The sequence below is a fragment of the Trachypithecus francoisi genome, unplaced genomic scaffold (assembly GCF_009764315.1).
Source record: "Trachypithecus francoisi isolate TF-2019V2 unplaced genomic scaffold, Tfra_2.0 Lachesis_group0, whole genome shotgun sequence".
NCBI classification, from domain to species: Eukaryota; Metazoa; Chordata; class Mammalia; order Primates; family Cercopithecidae; genus Trachypithecus; species Trachypithecus francoisi.
The window spans coordinates 123,764,458-123,787,882 of NW_022681453.1; positions in this window are offsets into that span (position 1 = coordinate 123,764,458).

A 23,425-nucleotide genomic window follows, 5' to 3' on the forward strand; every position below is an offset into this window, starting at 1 on the left:
GTTTTCAATCAAATATTGGAGTCAAAACTGTATGCCTCTATCTTGCTCACAAATTAGGGATACCTTATCAAATTCTTTAATGAAGTTTAGATACATAATATCATTTTGCCTGCATTTCCTTAATAAGTCCAGAAATCCTACCCAAGATAGAAATGAGGTAACTATAGTATGAATGTATTTCAATTCTTTCCATGTTTCAATCATCATTTTCCACTTTTGGCAAATCACAAATCTGTTTAATAAGTCACTTTTGCTGGTATTGTGGTTATGTATGAAAATATTCTTTTTATGTTTTATATAAATACAGACATATGTAGGGGCAAAATTACATATCTGAGATTGTGTTAAAATTACTAATAAAAAGGTGAGGAGAGTTTCCCATAGATGAACAATAATTATGGCTAAGTATTGACAGAATTGGGCATTTTGTTTGCAGATATCACCCTTCTCTTACAAAATTTTTTGATATTTGCTTGACTTTTGTCCCCCACATCTTTCCCAGTCTTCACAATTTCCCTGCAATAACAAATAGCCATTCAGTTAATTCATTTGAAATTTCTGAGTAACCTCAGATGTCATTCAGAAGATTTGAACTCTGAACTGCTAATGCTCCCTCATCTCCTTTTTTGTTTTGAGTATGCATTCTTCATTTCAATGTTTGCCCCACTCTTTTTAATATGAAGATCAATTTTAACAAAGATGATACAAGGAAATTTACAGGGCAATTTACAAAACTGTATCTTCTTCCCAACTGTTGTTACTCTGCCTCTTCCTCGATCTGTTTCTTGTTCTGAATATAATGAAGAAATCCTATTTTATTGTCAGTGGCACTTTTCACAAACTTGAGTACCCTTCAACTTTATGGACATTATTCTTACACATGTGGACCATTCTAGGATTTTTCGTCATTAATTTGTACTTTTTTATCACATATCTCTCAAAAATCTGAGTACACAATTCCCACTAATTTTCATTTTTTTAAGAGACAGGGTCTTGCTATGTTGCTTAGGCTGGCCTCAAGGGATGGATACTCCCACCTCAGCCTCCTGAGTAGCTGAGTGTGCACCACTGTGCCAGCAAAACCTCCCCTCATTTTTATGAGATAAATGATTTACAGTATGCAGAATCAAAACTGCATTTCTAACAACTTCCCAAACCTATTGGCATCTTCCGTTTAATGTAGAATGCCATGAAATCATGCCTATGTTTTCCTTGATATTTTCTCTATTGACCCTCTTGAAGTCTGTAGCACATGATCAACTATGCCAGGCTTCCCCTCAATGATTATGATGAACTCTAAAACAGAGTTCTGTTCCTCTCACTTTGCTAATAAATATATCCTATATTTCAGAGTCAGACCAAAAGGAATGGTTTCCCTAATGGCCTGTCTTTCAGGAGATTGTTAACAACTTGTCAAAGAATGTCATGAGCTTACACACACTCTGATTTTTTGCAGGTTGAGATTCTAGGAGATATCTTAAATGAAATCCCTCAGTCATGATTTTGGCTTGGCACAGGGTCATCTTTCAGATCTCTGTCAAAAGTATATCATCTCTTTCTTCCTTCTGGCTGGAAAGCTTGAAGAACACTCTCCCAACAATTTCAAATTTCCATTTCTATTTTCCTCAGCTATAACCTTGGATCATGAGTTTCTACACTGGTTTATGGCCCCTTGATATATAAATATAACTATTTCTGTAATTTATTTTCACAAAATGCCCTCTTTAAAAAGATACCATCACCATCTTTTAATTTTGAATCACATCTCAAATAATCTCAGTGGTAACTATGAATATATATAAACCTGTTGCCATAAATTAAAATTGCTGAATATCTTGTTCATTTCTAATGTTCTACAGTGGTACATGTGTTAGAGGCTATAATTTTGGCTTTTAGTACCAATACTGATTTTCCCTGTAAATCAATAAGCATCGCGTACATTTCCTCCTACTATTTGCATTCTGCAAAATCATGCTCTACACCAGTGTATTTTATTACTTATCTTCTTCCCCTTTATTTTCAGTTAAATTTCACTCAAATAATTTTGAACTGTGTTCCTACCTTAACCAAAATCCTATCATTCTGGGGTCTTAAGTTATAGCTCAAAAATCTAAATTCTGTTTCAAATGCAACATCCACTCAACATCAACATTTTCCCCATTCTTATATTTTTTCAACAGACATCTGTTGAGAAAACACTTTGTACAATGTGGTCTGGTAAGGATTAGAATAATAAAAATAGACAATTTCCCCACCCTGTAATGGGTGGATTCAAGTAAGCAAATGTAATTTTAACATGTATCTAAGCTTTCGTCCTAAGGCAATAAGTTTACCCAAGTTATTCCATTTCTTTTAAGACTTCTACACCATTGTTACCATGAATCTTCTCTGATGAACATAGTCAACCTCTCATGAATCAACAAAATGAGATAATGATTGGTGCAATTTGATAGACTTGTGACAACTCTGTCAATTCTCACACACCTGCTCTAGGAAAATAGAACACTGTCCAATTTACTACATTAAATCTACCTACAACTAACTCCATATACAGCTAACTCTGTAGCCTGAAAAAGAAGATATCAAACACCATTAAGCATCTCTTTCCTTGACCTTGTAACAGGCTTACCTATATAAACTAGGACTTAGTAATTGTGCCGCTCGGTCTGTGGAGTATGAGCTGCTACCATTTCTTCCTAAGATCCAAATTCTCCTTTTCTGGGAAGGGTCCCATACACATAGTATAATTCAAGCTAAAGTAATATTCCTTGCTTTCTCCTGTGTCAGAATCTTCCACTTGCTGGTAGTATTTATCTTTCACTCTTTATTAAAACTTTCTTTTGTTCTCCCTTTAGTCTTTATTTCTTACCTTCTGACTAGAAATCACTCATCATCTCTAACCAGTTAGAGTTTAGAAAGCCTTGCGTCTCTATGTGTCCTCCTTTAATAGGAACATCAACTTTTTAAGGGAAGGAAAAATTCTAATTCATCGTGATGCAGTCTCTTATCTAGACTATGTTGACACAGGCCTGAGGCCTGGCAGCTCATAGGTGACAGGTGAATATCTACTGAGGTGACCTAGGAAGAGAATTGACAGCTCACATAATTGGTCAGGGCCTCTGGCAGGAAGACAAACATCTTGCAGGTTCAGAAGTGTACACATTGTAGATTTTTATAGGAAATAAAGACCTTCATAGTTTCCCTTAGGAAATATTTCTTGAACTCCTTTAACTCACTGCCTACAGGCTCCTTTGAATACTGCCTTCAAGGAAGTCTAAAACATCTCCCCTTTCCTCTGTCTCTGCCATTTTCTGTTCAAAGCTTGGTACTTAATGACTTGAGTCCTCATCAGTTCAAACATTCTTTAATCTTTTTAAGCAATATTAATTACAAAAAAAAAGTACATCTACAAAACACTTTCTCAACCACTTCCTTTTTCCCCTTTTCTGTGTTTGCTCTGGACTTCTCAGAGTCAATAGGATAGAATGTCTCCCCACAGCTTTAGAAAGACTTTAAACATAATTGACTGCATGGTATTTCTGTAAAAATATAAGCAGGGAGTAGGGAGTGGATAGGTATATTATTTATGAATAGGTTTAACATGAGCTCTGCAGCTCCTTTTCTTGGTTGTGTCCGCATCTGGACCCAGATAATGGAGGTGGGGGCCAATAAAGGAAAGATGCTGCCTGGCACACTTTCATTGCAAAGCTGCTTGAAAAATTAGAATACCATGTCAAATATCCATTTTTAAGAATGCCTTCAGACAGCTCAAACATTGTGCAAATTAGCAAGCAGGGGAAGAATTAGATTAAAATTTAATATTTAGATTTCCCCATGTCCTTTTAACATAATAGTAGAGTGGTTCCCCTCTGTTCTATTTGCAGAAAAAGTCATAGACATTTTCCAAACTAAGGATTAAGTGAGATGGTTCAAAATCCTAAAATTTGCCCTAGGGAACTTCTCCATTTAAAATGATAGTAGAATCTCCATGTACCTATCTAATAAACAGAGCAGAATCTATTGAGAATACTAGAAAGCTTGCAATTTGCAATGCTTCCAGAAAATAAAAATTAAAAAAATAGAAAAGGCAAGTTAATTAAATCAAGTAAAACTGTTCAGAATCCCCAGTAATAGTCACAAAGCAAAATAAATACCCTTAGGTTTCCAGGTACATATTATATAGCCTTTTTTCTTTCTTTTTTTTTTTTTTTTTTTTTGAGAAGGAGTCTTGCTCTGTCGCCCAGGCTGGAGAAGGAGTCTTGCTCTGTTGCCCAGGCTGGAGTGCAGTGGCACGATGTCGGCTCACTGCAAGCTCCGCCTCCCGGGTTCACGCCATTCTCCTGGCTGAGCCTCCGGAGTAGCTGGGACTACAGGCGCCCGCCACGGCGCCCGGCTAATTTTTTTGTATTTTTTTAGTAGAGACGGGGTTTCACCGTGTTAGCCAGGATGGTCTTGATCTCCTGACCTCGTGATCCGCCCGTCTTGGCCTCCCAAAGTGCTGGGATTACAGGCTTGAGCCACCGCGCCCAGCCTATTTTCATTTTTTATAATATTCCCAAAATGTCATCAAAGTAATTTACTCCGTTTATCATAGGTACAAGGTTTGACCTATAGTTTCTAGCAGCATAAATGAAATGCTACAATAGAGAGAAAAATTATTCATAAGACTTTCTCCAGTCATTCCAAATGAATTATTCCTTGATAATCCATTTGAGACAGGGGAAATGATCCAAGGGAATGTTCAAGTTACAAAAATGTTCAACATATCAATGGGATAAAAAATTTAGGGTCCCAAATAAAACCCCGGAAGGAAGGTCACACAAAACAGTAAGACTGGGTCCTGCATGGATTCCATGAGTGAACAAAAAGGAAAAGGAGACATGATCCCCCTCCCATCTGATGAGTTTGCTAGGGCTACCATAAAAAATACCATAGACTGGGTAGCTTAAACAACAGAAATTTATTTTCTCAAAATTCTGGAAGCTAGAAGTCCAAGATCAAAGAGTCGGCAGTATGGGTTTCCTCTAAGGCATCTCTTCTTGGCTTATAGATGGCTATCTTCTCACTATGTCCTCACATGGTCTTCTCTGTGTGTCTGTGTCCTAGTCTGCTCTTCTTATAAGGGTAACAGTCATATTAGATTAGGATCCACCCTAGTGACTTTATTTTAACTACCTCTTTAAATACCCTACCTCCATAGTGACTTTATTTTAACTACTTCTTTAAATACCCTACCTCCAAATATGATCTCATTCTCAGGTACTAAGGGTTAGGACTTCAACTTGTGAATTTTGGCGGAGACACAATTCAGCCCATGATTACATCCTCCAGCAATGCAGAAGGGGAGACAATTATGAAGAAGAAAAATGTCTTATAAGAATTTCAGTTGTTTGCTATGGGATTGAGCTAACCAAAGGGATCAGATTTTAATCAGACTCACCTAAATCAGAGATCTCATCAGCATCATGGTTTACTAGTAATTTTAAGGATACAAGCAATCAAAAGGAATGAAAGGTGGAATAAATATATATTCTGTGTGTATAATATCTGCGTGTGTATATATACATACATATGTATGTATGTGTATATATATACACGTATATATGTGTATATATATCTGTACACACACAAACACACAGATATTTCACTACAACTATATTTAAGGTTAACCCCATTGAAAACTTTATCTTATTGTGTATACCTATTGAGTGTTAAATCCAATGCCTCCTTTTCTGGTAACTTCTTTCCTCTTTCCCAGCCATTCGCATGATAATTGCAGTGGCAAACTCTCCTTTACCTCACCCCTCAGAACCTCTTCACTAGATTTCAGCCCTCCAAACAATTTACCCAGTCTAGAAGTGGCTACCTTATCCTAGAAACCCCTTTTCTGAGAAAGTTATTCCAGCTTGAGTCTTTGAAGTTCTCTTGAACTCAACAGTTGTGGGCAGTCACTCTTTTGCCATATGCATATAAAATCAGTTCTTTTTTTTTTTTTTTTTTGAGGCGGTGTCTCGCTCTGTCGCCCGGACTGGAGTGCAGTGGCCGGATCTCAGCTCACTGCAAGCTCCGCCTCCCGGGTTCACGCCATTCTCCTGCCTCAGCCTCCCGAGCAGCTGGGACTACAGGCGCCCGCCACCTCGCCCAGCTAGTTTTTTGTATTTTTAGTAGAGACAGGGTTTCACCGTGTTAGCCAGGATGGTCTCGATCTCCTGACCTCGTGATCCGCCCGTCTCGGCCTCCCAAAGTGCTGGGATTACAGGCTTGAGCCACCGCGCCCGGCCTAAAATCAGTTCTATAGCAAGAGAAAAGACTTAAACAGATCGACTGAGAGGAGCAGAAGTGAGAAAAAGAGAAACAGGCTTAATGACATGCCAATCCCTGCTTCTAGGGTATCCTGGGCACTATCAGCCCTTGGGTCCTGCGTGACAACTGTGACTATATCCTAAAAATAAACGTCTTCTCTTAGAAGCATATTTTTTATTGCCTTCAACCAAAAGAATTATAATATGTAACTATAGACCTATACTCAAATTCTGGCATCATCACTTAATGATTGTTTGATCTTATATTATTTGTTCTTTCCAAATTGGAGTTTATTTATGAAGTACAGACAATACAATTTAACTTACAAGTTAAATAGATTATTAAAACATATAAACTATAGGACACACTCTATAAATGGCAAATATTTATAAATGACTGACGCCTCCAGCTGCCATCCTTAGGATCCACTGCTGTGTTCATGCCAAGGCCATACTTCCCCTAGGTGCTCCCAGCCAATGAAAGCCTGATGGGGGCCACTGAAGCTGGCCCATTACTGTCTCAAATAGGACTCTTCTAGTGGGAAGTCTTTGCTGAAGGACTTCCTGTCAGCCTGCTCAAAACTTTCTCAGAAATACACTGCAGTCTGAGACTCCTCCTACCCAATCTGTCCTGTCCTCTCAGGTTTCACAAGTCCCAACCCTGAAGCATTGTCTAAAGGCACTACCAAGCAAATCTTGTTCCCTCCCAATTACCTTCTACTGACATTTCACCAAAAAAATCTCATTCATATATAATTTCATGTTAACATCTGCTCTCAAAGGACCTGAAATGACATAATGACAATATACATGCCGTATTTAAACTACCAACAAACTACTACTGTTGTGGTAAATACAGAGCACATTTTACACCATAGTGGCCATTCCTAACTGCAATGGCTCTCAGTCTCTGACTGAACCCAGACATGATCTCACACTTTTAAAATCCACATTAACCATAAATTGACCTGACTGACATATTTACAGGTAAATCTGACATTAACTTCCAAATTACTACTAAGAAATTGATTAAACACTTGGCCCAGAATGACTAAGAAAAACATCTGTGCCTTGGTTCTTTCCAGCATCTTTTCAGCTTTCCTTGTTACATGATTTTGCTTTTCACTAAACCCCACCTTTGTCCCAGGCTGTTATAAACCCTAATCTGTCCTAAATCAGTACAGTACAATTATTAAAGCTTATAGAATGTTCTGACTTTAATTTTAAACAACATCTGGATTGTAGACTCTGGTTCAACTTCTCTTAAAGTCCCACTAAAAATATACATGAAATTAAAAGAAAAATAAAAATATCTACATGGAAAACCTAAGAATGTCAGTCAACTAACTGCCTCTTTGAAAAATACTTATACAAGCCGCATGACTTATAGAGTAAAATTCAGAACCAAAACCAATGGGAAAATCCAAGATTTGATACTGACCCAGAGTATATCAAACACCCTTGACAACGACAGGAAGACACTATCTGCCTGTCCTGTAACTCAAGGTCCCAGAGTACAAATCAGTTGCAAGCAATCCCATGAGTAATGCTTTTGAGGTGGCCGGTACACTTGCTTCCCCATCCTTAATTAATATTTCTCTTTCTACCATCATATAGACAGCACAATTCAGAAATCAACATGTACTATCATATAGATATATGATGCTATAATGTGTCTTGGGGAATAAAAACCAGCACATAAAGTTAAGAAATAGGAAGAGAGACAGGAAGAGCCATGTTAGCAGTGACTAGCAGGACTTACAGCTTTTCATGTACTACCTTGCTTCAAATTGTCATAAGTCAGGTACTGAGAGTAGGAGATCCTCCCTCAACCAGAATAACTGCATGAGTTAAATGCCTGCTAATAATATATATGGAACTAGAATTTAGCACAGCAGTCTACTTTTCAGCCATAGATTTCTGAATGGTATTTAACAATACCCAATTGGACCTACGGTGGGACCAAGACAGTTACATCTTCTTTGTTGGCAAATACTGGGCCTGGGAGAGTTTCTTTTGATTTACACATAAGGATACACAAATCCATAAGATCTGTAGAAATAAAATACTAGAGATTAAAGGAACACCACCCCAAACACACAAAAGTAATGCATACCTCTGAAAATCACATATTAGAAAAACCAAAGCAAAACTGAAAAGACTATTGACATTTTCGATGGAATATCAAAATACATGCATAGTATGAACAGTAAAGACATTACAGTTAATTCATTTGACAGAAAGATGTAACTGCAATAGATAATGAAAGAGTCTATAAATATATAAAAATACAAAATAAAAATTAAATGTGATTCAAAAATAAAGAACAAATTTACATGGCAGAATATAAAATTGATGTCATAGAGAACAAATCAAAGAGGCTATTGCAATATATACACAGGCATATGACAGATAAAAATAAAAATAAAGAACATAAAACTTGCAGAGGAGTGGGTCAGTTCCACGATGGCTGAATAGGAACAGCTCCAGTCTACAGCTCCCAGCATGAGTGACGCAGAAGACGGGTGATTTCTGCATTTCCAACTGAGGTACCAGGTTCATCTCACTGGGGCTTGTCAGACAGTGGGTGCAGCCCAAGGAGTGTGAGCCGAAGCAGGGCAAGGCATCACCTCACCTGGGAAGTGCAGGGAGTCGGGGAATTCCCTTTCCTAGCCAAGGGAAGCCTTAACAAACAGTGCCTGGAAAATCAGGACACTCCCACCCAAATACTGTGCTTTTCCAATGGTCTTAGCCAATGGCACACCAGGAGATTATATCCCATGCCTGGCTCGGAGGGTCCCACACCCACAGAGCCTTGCTCACTGCTAGCACAGCAGTCCAAGATCAAACTGCAAGGCAGCAGCAAGGCTGGGGGGAGGGCGTCTGCCATTGCTGAAGCTTGACTAGGTAAACAAAGCAGCCAGGAAGCTCAAACTGGGTGGAACCCACTGCAGCTCAACGAGGCCTGCCTGACTTTGTAGACTCCACCTCTGGGGGCAGAGCATAGCTGAACAAAAGACAGCAGAAACTTCTGCAGACTTAAACGTCCCTGTCTGACAGATTTGAAGAGAATAGTGGTTCTCCCAGCACAGTGTTTGAGATCTGAGAATGGACAGACTGCCTCCTCAAGTGGGTCCCTGCCCCCGAGTAGCCTAATGGGGAGACACCTGCCAGTAGGGGCCAACTGGCACCTCACACAGCCTGGTGCCCCTCTCAGAGGAATCTTCCAGGGGAAGGATCAGGCAGCAACATTTGCTGTTCTGCAGTATTTACTGTTCTGCAGCCTCCACTGGTGATACCCAGGCAAACAGGGTGTGGAGTGGACCTCCAGCAAACTCCAACAGACCTGTAGCTGAGGGTACTGACTGTTAGAAGGAAAACTAACAAACAGAAAGGAATAGCATCAACATCAACAAAAAGACATCCACACCAAAACCCCATTTGTAGGTCACCATCATCAAAGACCAAAGGTAGGTAAAACCACAAAGATGGGGAGAAACCAGAGCAGAAAAGCTGCAAATTCTAAAAATCAGAGCACCTCGTCTCCTCCAAAGGAACACAGCTCCTCGCCAGCAATGGAACAAACCTGGGTGGAGAATGACTTTGACAAGTTGACAGAAGTAGGCTTCAGAACATTGGCAATAGCAAACATCTCTGAGCTAAAGGAGGATGTTTGAACCCATTGCAAAGAAGCTAAAAACCTTGAAAAAAGATTAGATGAATGACTAACTAGAACATCATGTAGAGAAGACCTTAAATGATCTGATGGAGCTGAAAACCATGGCACAAGAACTACATGATGCATGCAGAAGCTTCAGTAGCTGATTCACTCAAGTAGAAGAAAGGGTATCAGTGATCAAAGAGCAAATGAATGAAATGAAGTGAGAAGAGAAGAAGTTTAGAGAAAAAGCAGTAAAAAGAAACGAACAAAGCCTCCAAGAAATATGGGACTATATGAAAAGACCAAATCTACATCCGATTGGTGTACCTGAAAGTGACAGGGAGAATGGAACCACATTAGAAAACGCTCTTCAGGATATTACCCAGGAGAACTTCCCCAATCTAGCAAGGCAGGCCAAGATTCAAATTCAGGAAATACAGACAACGCCACAAAGATACTCCTCAAGAAGAGCAACCACAAGACATATAATTGTCAGATTCACCAAAGTTGAAACGAAGGGAAAAATGTTAATGGCAGCCAGAGAGAAAGGTCAGGTTACCCACAAAGGGAAGCCCATCAGACTAACAGCGGATCTCTCAGCAGAAACTCTACAAGCCAGCAGAGAGTGGGGGTCAATAGTCAACATTCTTAAAGAAAAGAATTTTCAACCCAGAATTTCATGTCCAGCCAAACAAAGCTTCATAAGTGAAGGAGAAATAAAATCCTTTACAGACAAGCAAATGCTGAGACATTTTGTCACCACCAGGCCTGCCTTACAAGTGCTCCTGAAGGAAGCATAAACATGGAAAGGAACAACCAGTACCAGCCACTGCAAAAACATGCCAAATTGTAAAGAACATTGATTCTAGGAAGAAACTGCATCAACTAACAAGCAAAATAACCAGCTAACATCATAATGACAGGATCAAATTCACATATAACAATATTAACTTTAAATGTAAATGGGCTAAGTGCTCCATTTAAAAGACACAGACTGGCAAATTGGATAAAGAGTCAAGACCCATCAGTTTGCTGTATTCAGGAGACTCATCTCATGTGCAGAGACACATAGAGGCTCAAAATAAAGGAATGGAGGAAGATCTACCAAGCAAATGGAAAAAAAAAAAAAAGCAGGGGTTGCAATCCTAATCTCTGATAAAACACACTTTAATCCAACAAAGATCAAAAGAGACAAAGAAGGCCATTACATAATGGTAAAGATATCAATTCAACAAGAAGAGGTAACTATCCTAAATATATATGCACCCAATACAGGAGCACCCAGATTCATAAAGCAAATTCTTAGAGACCTACAAGAAGACTTAGACTCCCACAGAATAATAATGGGAGACTTTAACACCCCACTGTCAACAGTAGACAGATCAATGAGACAGAAAGTTAACAAGGATATCCAGGAATTGAACTTAGTTCTGCACCCAGCAGACCTAATAGACATCTACAGAACTCTCCACTCCAAATCAATAGAATATACATTCTTCTCAGCCCCGCATCACACTTATTCCAAAATTGACCACAGAGTTCAAAGTAAAGCACTCCTCAACAAAAGTAAAAGAACAGAAATTATAACAAACTGCCTCTCAGACCACAGTGCAATCAAATTAGAACTCAGGATTAAGAAACTCACTCAAAACCACACAACTACAATGGAAACTGAACAACCTGCTCCTGAATGACTACTGGGTACATAACGAAATGAAGGCAGAAATAAAGATGTTCTTTGAAACCAATGAGAATAAAGACACAACATACCAGAATCTCTGGGACACATTTAAAGCAATGTGTAGAGGGAAATTTTTGGCACTAAATGTCCACAAGAGATAGCAGGAAAGATCTAAAATCAACATCCTAACATCACAATTAAAAGAACTAGAGAAGCAAGAGCAAACACATTCAAAAGCTAGCAGAAGGCAAGAAATAACTAAGATCAGAGCAGAATTGAAGGAGATAGAGACACAAAAAAACCCTTCAAAAAAATCAATGAATCCAGGAGCTGGTTTTTTGAAAAGATCAACAACGTTGATGGACCACTAGCAAGTCTAATAAGGAAGAAAAAAGAGAAGAATCAAATAGATGCGTTAAAAAAGGATAAAGAGGATATCACCACCAATCCCACAGAAATACAAACTACCATCAGAGAATACTATAAACACCTCTACACAAATAAACTAGAAAATCTAGAATAAATGGATAAATTCCTGGGCACATATACTCTCTAAAGACTAAACCAGGAAGAAGTTGAAACCCTGAATAGACCAACAACAGGCTCTGAAATAGAGGCAGTAATTAACAGCCTACCAACCAAAAAAAGTCCAGGACCAGAAGGATTCATAGCCGAATTCTATCAGAGGTACAAAGAGGAACTGGCACCATTCCTTCTGAAACTATTCCAATAAATAGAAAAAGAAGGAATAATCCCTAACTCATTTTATGAGGCCAGCATCATCCTGATACCAAAGCCTGGCAGAGACACACCAAAAAAGAGAATTTTACATGAATATCCCTGATGAACATCAATGCAAAAATCCTCAATAAAATACTGGCAAACCAAATCCAGCAGCACGTCAAAAAACTTATCCACCACGATCAAGTTGCTTTCATCCCTGGGATGCAAGGCTGGTTCAACATACACAAATCAATAAATGTAATCCATCACATAAACAGAAACAAAGACAAAAACCACATGATTATCTCAATAGATGCAGAAAAGGCCTTTGACAAAATTCAGCAGCCCTTCATGCTAAACCTCTCAATAAACTAGGTATTGATGGGACATATCTCAAAATAACAAGAGCTATTTATGACAGACCCACAGCCAATATCATACTGAATGGACAAAATCTGGAAACATTCCCTTTGAAAACTGGCACAAGGCAGTATTCAACATAGTGTTGGAAGTTCTGGCCAGGACAATCAGGCAAGAGAAAGAAATAAAGGGTATTCAATTAGGAAAAGAGGAAGTCAAACTGTCCCTGTTTGCGGATGACATGACTGTCTGTATATTTAGAAAACCCCATCGTCAAAATGATGGAAAAAAAAAAAGAAAAGAAAAGAAAACCCCATCGTCTCAGCCCAAAATCTCCTTAAGCTGATAAGCAACTGCAGCAAAGTCTCAGGATACAAAATCAATGTGCAAAAATCGCAAGCATTCCTATACACCAATAACAGACAGACAGCCAAATCATGAGTGAACTCCCATTCACAATTGCTTCAAAGACAATAAAATACCTAGGAATCCAACTTACAAAGGATGTGAAGGACCTCTTCAAGGAGCACTACAAATCACTGCTCAATGAAATAAAAGAGGACACAAACAAATGGAAGAACATTCCATGTCATGAATAGGAAGAATCAATATCGTGAAAATGGCCATACTGCCCAGGGTACTTTATAGCGTCAGTGCCATCCCCATCAAGCTACCAATGACTTTCTTCAGAGAATTGGAAAAAACTACTTTAAAGTTCATATGGAACCAAAAAAGAGCCCGCATTGCCAAGGCAATCCTAAGCGTCAAGAACAAAGCTGGAGGCATCACACTACCTGACTTCAAACTATACTACAGGCTACAGTAACCAAAACACCATGGTACTTGTACCAAAACAGAGATATAGACCAATGGAACAGAACAGAGCCCTCAGAAATAACACCACACATCTACAACCATCTGACCCTTGACAAACCTGACAAAAACAAGAAATGGGGAAAGGATTCCCTATTTAATAAATATTGCTGGGAAAATGGGCTAGTCATATGTAGAAAGCTGTAACTGGATCCCTTCCTTATACTTTATACAAAAATTAATTCAAGATGTATTAAAGACTTAAATGTCAGATCTAAAACCATAAAAACCCTAGAAGAAAACCTAGGCAATACCATTGAGGACATAGGCATGGGCAAGGACTTCATGTCTAAAACACCAAAAGCAATGGCAACAAAAACCAAAATAGACAAATGGGATCTAATTAAACTAAAGTGCTTCTGCACAGCAAAAGAAACTACCATCAGAGTGAACAGTCAGCCTACAAAACGGGAGAACATTTTTGCAATCTATCTATCTGACAAAGGGCTAATATCCAGAATCTACAAAGATCTTAAACAAATTTACAAGAAAAAAACAACCCCATCAAAAAGTGGGCAAAAGATATGAACAGACATTTCTCAAAAGAAGACATTTATGCAGCCAACAGACACATGAAAACATGCTCATCACCACTGGCCATCAGAGAAATGCAAATCAAAACCACAATGAGATACCATCACACACCATTTAGAATGGCGATCATTAAAAAGTCAGTAAACAACAGGTGCTGGAGAGGATGTGGAGAAATAAGGACACTTTTACACTGTTGGTTGGAGTGTAAACTAGTTCAACCATTGTGGAAGACAGTGTGGTGATTCCTCAAGGATCTAGAACTAGAAATACAATTTGACCCAGCCATCCCATTACTGGGTATATATCCAAAGGATTATAAATCATGCTGCTATAAAGACACATGCACACGTATGTTTATTGCGGCACTATTCACAATAGCAAAGACTTGGAACCAACCCATACATCCATCAATGATAGACTAGATTAAGAAAATGTGGCACATATACACCATGGAATACTATGCAGCCATAAAAAAGGATGAGTTCATGTCCTTTGTAGGGACATGGATGAAGCTGGAAACCATCATTCTGAGCAAACTGTCACAAGGACAGAAAACCAAACACCGCATGTTCTCACTCATAGGTGGGAATTGAACAATGAGAACACTTGGACATAAGGTGGGGGATATCACACACTGGGGCCTGTCGTGGGGTGGGGGGAAGCGGGGAGGAATAGCATTAGGAGATATTCCTAACGTAAATGACGAGTTAATGGGTGCAGCACACCAACATGGCACATGTATACATATGTAACAAACCTGCACATTGTGCACATGTACCCTAGAACTTAAAGTATAATAAAAAAAATAAAAATTGCAGAGGCAAGAAGACATGAGATCAAAAGAGACAAAAGAAGTAATCAAAGATATCAAAGAAAAACATACGTAAACAGCTGAGATGAAATTATCTCTTATATACATTCTGGAGGGGAACAATGGTGAATTATAAAGGCAAACATGAGGCGAAATATCATGGAGGCCTCAGAATTCTTATCTGAAAAATAATAGTGCTTGATAATATTATTAAATCTACAGGATTTAGGCGAGGCGATTGTAACTTGAAAAACATATATAATCATAATTATTTTGTGTGTATGAAGGTATTACAAATTTATTCAAAAAGAGTTTTTATGAGTCATTAAGAAAAATATTTTTTAATGAGCAAGGAATACAAAGAAAAGCTCAAATCACCTATGAACGTATGAGACACACTCAATCACACTGGTAAATTACAATATTAAGATCCTATTTCACACTTGTTTAATAAACAAAATTTTAAAAACTCTAAAAATACCAAGTATTCAACTAATAGAATAAAATGAGAACTCTCATGCATTGCTAACAGGAAAAGAAATTAGTGATCATCCCCTACCCCAACCCCGGAACACCAAATTAAACAACTATTCACACAAGAAGCACCTTCATAAGAACAAAAAATAAGCAAAACACTCGCAACACCTGGTTTTAACATCACATCAAGGAGAGGGATGCTGAAGAGGGAAAAGAAATCAGTCTTGAATTGCTGATATCACCCATTCCACATCCCCCAGTAGTGACTACATGGAGTCGAGAGGTGATCTGAGTGCTTGCGGGAGGGAGAATGCAGTGAATGCATGAGAATGCAGAGAATGCAGTGGAACTTTGCAATTGGAACTCAGTGTTGCTGGGTCACAGTGGAAAGCAACACAAGGCAGAATTCAGCTGGTGCCCACAGAGGGAGAATTTAGGCCAGTCTATCCCAGAAATCAGAAACTGGGTTCTGGCTAACCCCCACCATTGCAGGCTAAAGATTTTTGGGGTCTAAATAAACTTGAAAGGCAGTCTAGGCCACAAGAACTGCAATTTCTGGGCAAGTCCTGGTGCTGTGCTAGGCTCAGAGCCAGTAGACTTGGGGTGCATGAAACATAGTCAGAAACTAACTGGGGCAGCCAAGGCAGTGTTTATGTCACTCCTCCCCTAACCTGAGTCAGTACAGCTTGCAGTTGTGGGAGAGATTCCTTCCTTCAGGTTGAAGAAAGGAAAGGAAGAGGAAGAGGATTTTGTCTTGCATCTTGGATATTAGCTCAGCCATAGTAGAATAAGGCACCATGCAAAGTCCTCAGGCCCTGATTTCTGTCCCTAGCTCCTGGACAACATTTCCAGACACACCCTGGACCAGATGGGAACCAGCTGCCTTGAAGGGAAAAACCCAGTCCTGGCAGGATTCATCACCTGCTGTTGACTAAAGAGCCCTTGAGTCTTGAATAAACATTAGTGGTTGCCAGGCAATACTTGCTATGGGCCTTGGGTGAACCTCAATGCTGTTGTGGCTTCAGGTGTGACCCAGCACACTGCCAGCTGTGGTGACCATGGAGAGAGACTCCATTGGCTTGAGGAAAGAAGAGAAAAGAGTAAAGGGGACTTTGTCTTGCAGCTTGGTACCATCTTAACCACAGTGGTGTAGAGCACTAAGTGGACTTCTCAGAACCCTGATTTCCAAGCCTTGGTTCATTGGGGGGGGCATTTATGGACCCACCTTAGGGCAGAGGGGACCCCATTGCCCTGAAGGGAAAAACCCAGGCCTGGCAGCATTTACCATAAGCTCCCAGACTGCATTTCTGGACCCTACCATGAATAGGGAAAAGCTCGCCACCCTGAAGGGAAAGATACAAACCTGGCTGGATTCACCACCTGCTGATTGTAGAACCCTTGAGCCTTGAGGAAACATCAGTGGTAACTTGACAGTGGTTGCCACAGGCTTAAGGCAATACCCAGTGCGGTTCTGGCTCTTAGTCTGCCCTAACACAGTCCAGAAATGGTAGCCACAGAGGTACTGGTGTCAACTCTCCCCCAGTTCCAGAAGTTCAGCATGGAGAGAGAGACTCTGTTGGTTTGGGGAAAAGTAAGGGAAGAGAACAAGAGACTCCACTTGGTAATCCAAGCAATTCTCCTGGGTCTTACTCAAGACCAAAAAGGTGTTACCTACACAGATCTGCAGGAGTCATAGCATTACTAGGATTGGGATTCCCCTTAATGCATATATGCCTGCAATGACCAAAGACTTAGATAACAACACTTAATACCCTTTGAATACTTGGAAAGCCTTCCCTAGAAGGATGAGTACAAACAAGCCAAGACTGTGAAGGTTACAATAAAAACCTGACTCCTCAATGCCCAGACATTGGTGCAAATCCATAGGCATCAACACCTTCCAGGAAAACATGACCTCACCAAATGAATTAAATAAGGCACCAGTGACCAATCCTGAGTGACAGAAATATGTGATCTTTCAGGCAGAGAATTCAAAATAGCTGTTTTGTGAAAGCTTGGTGAAATCCAAGATAACATGGAGAAGGAATTCAGAATACTATCAGATAAATTCTAACAAACTGATTGAAATAATTTAAAAGAATCGAGCAGAAATTCTGGAGCTGAAAATTCAATTGACATATTGAAGAATCTATCAGAGTCTCTCATCAGCAGAATTGATTAAGCAATAAGAAATTATCTGAAGGTACAAAATTTACTGGTAGTAGTAAGCGCACAAACACAGAATAATGTAACACTGAAATTGTGTATAAACAACTCATATCTTGAGTAGAAAGACTAAAAATAAACCTATCAAAAGTAATGACTAAAACAATTGTTCAAGACAGTATAATAAGATATAAATAGAAACAATAAAAACTTAAAAAGCAGAGGATAAAGTTAAAATGTAGAGTTCTTTTTCAGTTTCCTCTTTGCTTGTTTGTTATTTTGTTTTGCAATCAGTGTTATGTTGTCATCAGTGTAAAATAATGGGTTATAGGATGTTATTTGCAAGGCTCATTGTAACTTCAAATAAAGCAACATGCAACAGATACACAAAAAATAAAAAGAAATTGAAACACACAATCAGAGAAAATTGCCTTCCCAAAAAGGAACACAGGAAGGAAAGAAAGACTACAAAACAACCAGAAAACAAATAACAAAATAGCAGTAGTAAGCCCTTATTAATAATAACACGGAACATAAATGGATTAAATCTCTAATAAAAACATATAGAGTGGATGAACGGATAAAGAAAACAATACCCAGTGATCTGTTACCTAGAAGAAACACACTTTACCTATTAAGACACACACAGACTAAAAGTAAAGGGCTGGTAGAAGATATTTTATGCAAATGGAAACCAAAAAAAGAGAAAGAACAGCTATACTTATATCAGACAAAACAGATTTTAAGACAAAAACTATAAAATGAGATAAAAGGGTCATTATATAACAACAAAGGGGCCCATTCAGTAAGAGAATACAACAATTGTAAATATATATGGACCCAACATCAGAGTACCCAACATAAAGCAACTACTAGAGCTAAAGAGAGAGACGGAACCCAATACAAGGCCAGGCGCGGTGGCTCACACCTGTAATCCCAGCACTTTGGGAGGCCGAGGCAGGTGGATCACAAAGTCAGGAGTTCGAGACCTGCCTGGCCAACATGGTGAAACCCCATCTCTACTAGAAATACAAAAAATTATCAGGGCATGATGGCGGGTGCTTGTAATCCCAGCTACTTGAGAGGCTGAGGTAGGAGAATTGCTTGAACCCAGGAGGCAGAGGTTGCAGCGAGCCAAGATAGTGCCATTGCATTCCAGCCTGGGTGACGGTGCAAGACTCCATTAAAAAAAAAGAAAAAATAATAACCCAATACAATAATAGCTGGAGACTTCAACACCCCACTTTCAGCATTGGACAGATCTTCCAGACAGAAAATCAACAAATAAACATCAGCTTTAATCTGTGCTGTAGACCAAATGGACCTAGATATTTACAAAATATTTTATCCAATAGCTTCTGAACACACATTCTTCTTCTCAGCATTTGGGTCATTCTCAAGAAAAGGCCGTAAGTTAGGTCACAAAACAAGTCTTAAAGCATTTTAAAAATTAAAACAATAGAAGGCATCTTCTCTGACTACAATAAAATAAAACTAGAAATCAATAACAAGAGGAACTTTGGAAACTATACAAACACATGGAAATAAAACGATGTGCTCCTGGAACGACAGAGCAAGATGCCCAAATACAAGCCTCCACCAAAGACTCCCCTTCACAGGAGCCCAAAATTTAACAACTATCTGCACACAGACAGGTTTATAAGAATGAAAAGTCAAGTGAGCAATCCAGTATCTTATTATAACTTCATATACCTGAGAGAGGCACTGAAGAGGGAAGAAAAGACAGTCTTGAATCCCCGATGCCTCCCCACGCCGGACAGAGGCCATTTTGATGAGGAGAAAGAAACTGTGAGCTTGGGGGAGGGAGGACCCAGCAGTTTTAAGGCTTTGCATTGAATTCAGTGCTGTTTTGTCACAGCTGAAAGCAAAACTGAGCTGAACTCAGCTGATGCCCATCCTCACCCTCAGAGAGAGCATTTAGATGAGTCTTAGCCAGAGGGGAATCACCTGTGCCAGAGGTTGGAAAGTGAGTTTCAACAAGTCTTGTTGCCATGGGCTAAAGTACTCTGGGGTCCTCAATAAACATGAAAAGAACTCTAGGCCACAAGAACTAAAACTTCTAGGCAACTCCTTGTGCTTTGTTTGGCTTAGAGCCAGCAGACCTGGGGCCAAGCAACCTAGTGAGATACCAGCTATGGAAGATAAAAGAGTGCTCACACCACCCGTCCCCCAACCATAGGCAGCACAGCCCACAGAAATAAAAATGACTACTTCCTTCTGCTTGAGAAGAGGAGAGAGAAAAGTAAAGAAGACTTTGTCTTTCACTGTGGATACCAGCTCAGCCACAGTAGGATAGGGCACCAAGCAGAGATGTGAGGCTCCCATACTAGGCCCTCGCTCCCAGATGACATTTCTAGACACACCCCAAGTCAGAAGAAAACCTGCTGCCTTGAAGGGAGAGACCTAATACTGACAGGATTCATCACCTGCTGACGAAAGAGCCCTTGGGCCCTAAATTACCAGCACGTTACCCAGATAGTATGCTGCGGGCCTTGGGTGAGACTCTAAGATGTGCTAGCTTCAAGTAAGACACAGCACATTCCCAGCTGTAGAGGATATGGGGAGAGATCGTCTGCTTGAAGAAAGCAGGGAGGGAAAAAGTAAAGGGGACTTTGTCTTGCACCTTGGTACCAGCTGGGTCACAATGGGGTAAAGCAACAAATGGACAGAGCACCAAATGGGGTGGAGCACTCTTGGGGACCCCAATTCCAAAACTTGTCTCTTAGATGGCATTGCTGGACCTGCTCTGGGCCAGAGGAGAGTGCACTGACCTGAAGGGTGAGTCCCAGGTCTGGCAGCATTCACCACAAGCTGATTGAAGAGTCCTTGGGCCGTCAGTGAACCTTGGTGGTAGGCTGACAGTACTGCCCCTGGGCCTTGGGCGGTGGTGGCTATGGGGAGAGGCTCCTCTACCTGTGGAAATGGTAGGTAAGAGTAGGAAGGGCTCTGTCTCATTTGTGTCAGCTTAGCCACAGTCAAACAGAACACCAGGTAGATTTCTAATGTATTTGACTCCAGTCCCTGGCTCCTGGATGGCATCTCTGAACCCACCGGGGACCTGGGGAAACTCATTGGCCTGAAGGAAAGGACACAAGCTTGGATCAATTCACCATCTACTGATTATAGAGCTCTATGGTTTTAGTGAACAGAAGCAGTAGCCAGGGAGTGGTTACAGTCGACCTTGGGTGAGATCCAGTGCTTTTCTGACTTCAGCACATCCCAGAGGTGGTGGCCACAGGGGTGCTTGTGTCACCACACCCTCAGCTCCAGATGGCTCAGCACAGAAAGACTCCATTTGTTTGGAAGAAAATAAAGGAAGAGAACAAGAGTCTCTGCCTCGTAATCCAGAGAATTCTTCCAGATCTTACCCCAGACCACCAAGACAGTACCTCTATGAGTCTGCAATAACTACAGTGTGACCAGGCTTGGGGTGCAGCCCAATGCAGATATGACTTAGATCATAACACCCAAGTCCCTTCAAATACCTGGAAAGCCTTCCCAAGAAGGACGGATACAAATAAGACCAGACTGTGAAGACTACAATAAATACCTAATTCTTCCATTTCCAGACATGAGTGAATATCCACAAGCAACAAGAACAACCAGGAAAACATTACCTCACCAAATGAAATAAATAAAGCACCAGGGACCAGTCCTAGAGAAACAGTATCAAGAAGCAACATAAAAAAGCAGTCTGGCCACTTTTTTGCACAGCAGCTGTGCTGTATTGGGGGTCTGCTCCAACCCCCCATTGCCTCAGACTCTCCAAAGCCCAAAGGCAACAATGGCTGTGGCTGTGAAACAGCAAAGATGGAGGCCCACCCCTCCCTCTGGGAGTTCCATCTCAGGGTGGTATGGTCCAAAAACACCAGTGGGGTGGTTGTAGACTTTGGTCGTGAGATTCTGCCCAATGAAGAGAAACACGAACTGGGACCTGTGTGAAAATGCAGTCTGGGAGACTCACCATAGAGCAACTGTGCTGTGTTGACAGAGTACCCCAGTCTCTAGTCACCCTGGATTCCCAAGCCCAAAGGCAACAGCAGTCAAGGCCATCAACCAGCAAAGATGGTAGCCCTCCCTGCCTTCTGGGAGCTCCATCCCAGGGAGGTTTGGGAGGGTACCCAGGGAGTGCTAAGCCGTGATCTATAGCCAGCCCTCAAGCGAAAAAGAAGCCCACACTTTCAGAGCATCGAGAGGGAGCATATCTGCAACTGTGAGGAAATATAGGGGAGCCACACAATGGAGCAAGAGCCTACCAACTGACCACTATGCCTAAGTGCCACCTGCTGTATCACACCTCAATGCTTCAACACCAAAAATACCTGGCTAACATAACCCCCTGTGAAACCAAAGACAAGTCAGCTACAAATAAATACCATGCACAAAGTCTCAGCCCTGTGAAATTATTCAGAAAAGAAGTTTACTGACCATACTCATTCTACACTGCAGTTAAAGGAACATCCACATGTGGAGATGAATAAGAACCAATGCAAGAACCTCAGCAACTCAAATGACAAGAGTGAATGTCCTCCAAACGATTACAGTAGTTCTCCAACAAGGGTTCCTAACCAGGCTGAGATGGCAGAAATGACAGAAACGGAATTCAGAATATAGATAGAAACAAAGATGATTGGAATTCAAAAGAACAACAAAACTCAATCCAAGAAAACTAAGAATCACAATAAAACAATAGGAGATGACAGACAAAATAGACAGTATAAAAAAAAAGCCTAATTGATCTCATATACCTGAAAAACACACTACAACAATTTCACAATGCAATAGCAACTATTAATAGCAGAATAGACCAGGCTGAGGGGAGAACCTCAAAACTTGAAGATTGGCTCTCTGACATAAGACGGTCAGACAAAAATAAAGAAAAAAATGAAAAGAAATGAACAAAACCTCCAAGAAATACAGGATTATGTAAAGAGGACAAGTCTGTGAACATTGGCATCTCTGAAAAGGAGGGGGAGAAAGCAAACAACTTGGAAAACATATTTTAGAATGTTATCCATGAAAACTTCCCCAACTTTGCTAGAGAAGCCGCAGCCAAATTCAGAAAGTACAGAGAATCCCTGCAAGATTCTACAGAAGATCATCCTTAAGACACATAATGATCAGATTTTCCAAGGTCATAATGAATGAAAGAATGTTAAAAGAAGCTAGACAGAAAAGGCAGGTCATCTGCAAAGGGAATGCCATAAGGCTAAGAGCAGACCTCTCAGCAGAAGCCTTATAAGCCATAAGAGATTGGGGGCCTAGTTCAACATTCTTAAAGAAAAAAGTCTTCAACCAAGAATTTCATATCTAGACAAACCAAGCTTCCTCAGCAAAGGAGAAATAAGATCCCTTTCAGGTAAGCAAATGCTAAGGGAGCTTGTTACTACCAGACCTGCCTTAGAAGAGATCTTGAAACAAGCATTAAATGTGGAAAGGAAAGACCATTACTAGCCAAATACAAAAATACACGAAAACACACAGACTAGTGACACTATAAAGCAACACACAAACAAACCAGCATAATATCCAGGTAACAATACAATGACAGGATCAAATCCACATATATCAATACTAACCTTGAATGTAAGTGGGCCAAATCCCCATTCAAAACGCACAGTGTGACAAGCTAGATAGAAAAAGCAAGACCCAATGGTATATATACTGTCTTCAAGGGACCCATCTCACATGCAATGATGCCCATAGGCTCAAAATAAAGGAATGGAGGAAAAGCTACCAAGCAAATGGAAATTAGAAAAAAGCAGGAGTTTAAATCATAATTTCAGGAAAAAAAAAAAAAGACATTAAACCAACAA